The sequence below is a fragment of the Marmota flaviventris genome, chromosome 1 (genome assembly GCF_047511675.1).
Source record: "Marmota flaviventris isolate mMarFla1 chromosome 1, mMarFla1.hap1, whole genome shotgun sequence".
Classification (NCBI taxonomy): domain Eukaryota; kingdom Metazoa; phylum Chordata; class Mammalia; order Rodentia; family Sciuridae; genus Marmota; species Marmota flaviventris.
In genome coordinates, this window is record NC_092498.1 from 9,950,653 (window position 1) to 9,954,197 (window position 3,545).

Below are 3,545 nucleotides of genomic sequence, written 5' to 3' on the forward strand. Positions count from 1 at the left end.
TAAATTTTCTATGACATGGAGCAAAATTTAATATATTTTTAAATATTTGGAGACATCTATTTTTTGTATGTCTAATTGAGTACAAGAAACACCATTGGATATCAGATGTCCCCCCAAAATTCCTCTGTTAATGAAGGAATGTTTGGAGGTAAAAATGATTGGGCTGTGAGAGATATAACCTGATCAGTCCATCCTAGTTTGAATGGACCAACTGGATGGTCACTATAGGCAGCTGCAGTTAGGGCTTGGCTAGAGTAGGTGGGTATGCCTTGGAAGAGTGTGTCTTCCCTTGGGTCCCTTCCCTTTCCTTTCTCAGCTTCCTATGGGTGGAGTAGCATACCTCCACTGTGACCTTGGGCCATGATGTGTTGCCCAGCTTGGGCCCAGAGCAACAGACTCAGCTGACCATGAACTAAGCCTCTGAAACCATGAGCCAAAATAATTTTTTCCTCCTCTGAGTTATTTTTGTCAGGTATTGCTTTCACAGTGATGAAAAACTAAAACATACTATTTAACAAATGTCTGATTCCAATAAGATATCATTAACTTTTTTTTGCACATAATTAGGATTCTAAGATTCAAACCTGATTTTTTTTGTCCTTTGTACATTAGCAACTCCTTTTATCGAAGCTACAAAATTCTGGTGAAATTAGAATTAGCTCTTAAGATTCCTGTCATGTCAATTCCATATAACCAAATGAGCATACATGTCATCTCCTCATTGAGGTCTCATTTGACTTGTGCAGCTGGGGGATATGGTGGGAAGACCCAGACTTCCCACCATGAGCACCTGCTGATAGTCTACCTTGCAACATTCAGTGCTACCTGAGATCAATAAGGAAGTAAGGATGAGTCAAAAATGAGGTCCTATTTGTGCAAACATGATTGTAGAATGAAACCAAAACATCTTGATGACACTGGAGAGAAGCTGGCCCCCAGACACCTGTTAAGTTCAGTGACTTATCTGCCTCTGGACACACCTTATCATGCTAATTCCATGTCCCATTAGGACATCTACTTTGAAGAAATATCTTCCAAGTTGATCTTATGCCACACAAATTGATCTCATGTGAATTTGAGAATTCTGAGCCAGCACCCTACCCCCTATCTTGAGAAAAGCAAATTTTGTTAGTTTTTAAAAGTGAAAACAGTTTATTCTTTAGAAAAAGTTGAAACAACAGAAAGTTGTTTCTGTCTCCCTTCTGTCTCATTTTTTTTCTAAATTCACACAACTTTTGATCTGCTTTTATGCCACTCTTAATCATGAGAGATGTTGCTATTGGCATTTTTCTGTTTGCTTCAGATGGATGTTTTAATCACCCAGTTGTTTTGTTTTCTTTTTTTTTAAATTTGTTCTTTTTAGTTACTCAGGAAAGTAGAGTCTGTTTTGACTTATTTATACAAACATGGAGTATATCTTATTCTAATTAGGTTCCCAGTCTTGTGGATGTACACAACCGTGGGGTTCACTGTGGTACATTCATCTATGAACATAAGAAAGTTATGTCAGATTCATTCCACTGTCTTTCCTAGTCCCATCCCTGTCCCTTCCTTTCATTCCCCTTTGTTTAATCCACTGAAATCCTATTCTTCCCTGCCCCTTGTGGTATGTTAGCATCCATATATCATAGAGAGAAAACTCATCTGTCCTGTTGTCCCTCTGATGATTATCTTTAGTCTTAAAGACATGCCCTAGGTAGAGACTGCAGGACACTCAGCATGCATGGTGGGGAGGTGGGCAGTGGCACCTCCAGGAGGCATGGCTCTGTTTCCATAAGTCAGACAGGACTTGGTCCTCTGTACCAGGGACAATAGAAAGTCATTCAAAAGTTTTTAACTGTGAATGACACAATCACATTTTCATTTTGAAAAATCACCCAGACTGAGTTTAGAGAATGGTAAGTGTTGAAAAAGGCAAAGTTTTTAAATGATCTGGGAAACCGCCTGGGGAGATAGGAAAAAAAAAAAAAGAGGTAGAACGGTTGGTTCCTGCAGAAATCACTATTGCAAAGACTTAGCATGAACAAACCTTTAACTTGATGGGTTTAAAACCAACCAGCTTTACAGGGTCCAACACAAGTTGATGGACACAGTTCTTATGATGGAGGTTTTATGCAATGTGAATGAAATCTCAAAATTAAAGAAGTTATCATCATTTTCACTTTACACAGGAAGAAACACAGGTAAAGATTAAGCAGATGATTTTCTCAGTTGACAAACTAAAGTTAGGGATTAAGATGAGATTCATGATTGTTTCTTCTAATTCCCAATCCCATCATTGCCTACTTTAATACTCAGGGTTTTTGTTAATGTGATTGCTCATGAAGTAGTTTCTCTATAAAACAAGCACTTAGGAAACCATACCTTCGGCGGGGTGGGGGGATAGCAAAACATCCTCAGCATATTAATTTCCAACGGGCTTATTTTTGGAGTTTCCAGGACAAAAAAAGCCTTAATACAGTAAGCATGAGTTAAGTTCTATTCTAATATTGAACTTAACTGTTTCAACTATGACATCCCCACTCCCAAAGTGAAGGCTAGGGTTGTTTTTTTTTTGTTTTTCTCATTAGAATCATTTTATCTACAAATGCTTGACTTCTTAATAAAAATGTTAATCATTTTTTTTCTGTAGTGTGCAAACTTTACAATTTTCACTAATACAGAAGATCGATGTTGGTCAAATTCACTATTCCTGATTCAGTTGTTTCTGTATAATAAGTATCAATTGGGTAGTTTTCCACGTTAAAGAATACAAGGTGAAATGTACATGCATTTATAATATTCAAAGTTAATTAGTTAAGGATTTATATCACACCTGTTTTCAAAGCTCATTTGAGATCATTGTTTTAATCCTGTTTTGTTTAAGGAGAAGATAAATTTTTAAATCTGCTAATTACACTTTCCTTTGTAAGCATTAATCTAAAGTACCTATGATAAGAGAAGTGAGTTAAATACTTTTCATGTAAATTTTCAAAAAAAATGTCTACCGCACTTGACTTGCAGTGGGAGAAGCTGCAGTGGATCTGACCATGAGGAAAAAAGTATTGGGTGAGCATCACTGGGAAACCAAGTGTGAAGTACTTGCTGATACAAGGCAGCAGTGAGCCATTAAACCACCAGTGGTGTCCTCAGCACCTGTCAGTGCGAGGGAGTAGAAACCGGAGGGAAATCATTTGCTAGTCCAGATGGCACAGATGAGTACCTGCTCAGAAGACGAGAGGCATTATTACTCGCCTGCCTGTTCAGTGATAAATGGAGCAGTCAAACCCCATTGGGACCCCTCCATTGGATGACTTGAACATTCTTTAAGAAGGTTAATCTCCCTGAAAGACTGGTGAATTTACTGTCGATACACTATTGGCAGTTCAATTACTTTTAAAAAGTAAAAAATGGAGAACATCAGATCATACAAGGACTTTGTTTTGGCATCTTGGCTTTCAATTAACCAAATTCGGTTTTGGTTTGTGGGTAGTTTGTTTACAAGGAAAACTGGAAGCTAGAAGAATACAGGAGTTGAAGTCAGGAGATGTGGAAGCAATTTATGG